This window comes from Crassostrea angulata, chromosome 6 (genome assembly GCF_025612915.1).
Source record: "Crassostrea angulata isolate pt1a10 chromosome 6, ASM2561291v2, whole genome shotgun sequence".
NCBI lineage: Eukaryota > Metazoa > Mollusca > Bivalvia > Ostreida > Ostreidae > Magallana > Magallana angulata.
Genome location: NC_069116.1, coordinates 53,176,005 through 53,176,627, shown reverse-complemented (window position 1 = coordinate 53,176,627; position 623 = coordinate 53,176,005). Strand labels below are relative to the sequence as shown.

At 33.7% G+C, this 623-nt stretch overlaps 1 non-coding gene across 1 annotated transcript; it reads left to right on the top strand.

The window, feature by feature from the left end:
* Positions 1–326: 326 nt before the first annotated feature.
* On the top strand, positions 327–398 carry Trnah-gug (transfer RNA histidin (anticodon GUG)). Its single transcript has one exon. It is a non-coding gene; the product is annotated as a tRNA-His (tRNA).
* Positions 399–623: the final 225 nt, after the last annotated feature.

Sequence of the window (623 nt, the reverse complement as noted above, 5' to 3'; positions counted from 1 at the left end):
AATGAATACGTTATTATGAAAATTAAGAATAAGAAGTAATAATTTTTTCACATGAATATTTTAACTTTATTATGCCATATAAAATAAATGTATGTGATAACCAACTAGTGTATTTTAACCATCAAAATGTTATTAAAAAAATATATTAAAACTTAAGAAGTTCTGAAACTAATTATAAAGAAAGCATGTACTTAAATTTTAAAGACGCGGTAGAAACATTTCATGATATAATAGGCTAATGAAACAAGGAAGACTAGTTTCGCCATAAGTTGAATATAAAGGAATGTCATTTAAATGGTCATAAATTGTTAATATCTGCCAATTTAGCCGTGATCGTATAGTGGTTAGTACTTCGCGTTGTGGCCGCGACAACCCAGGTTCGAATCCTGGTCACGGCAGTGGCTGTGCAGTCGCTGTTACGGCATGGCAGTCATTTTTGATGACCAAACCACGGCATTCCCCCCCCCCCCCCAAAATAGACTTTGACAAAACAATAGCGGCAGCTTTTCATCCTGTTTTTGAAATGGATATATGCCAGAAACAGTTTGGTGTGAAAACTATTTTTTGGGTCAAGAACTGTTTGGTATTTTTTATACAGAAGTATTTGAGGCATACATGTACAT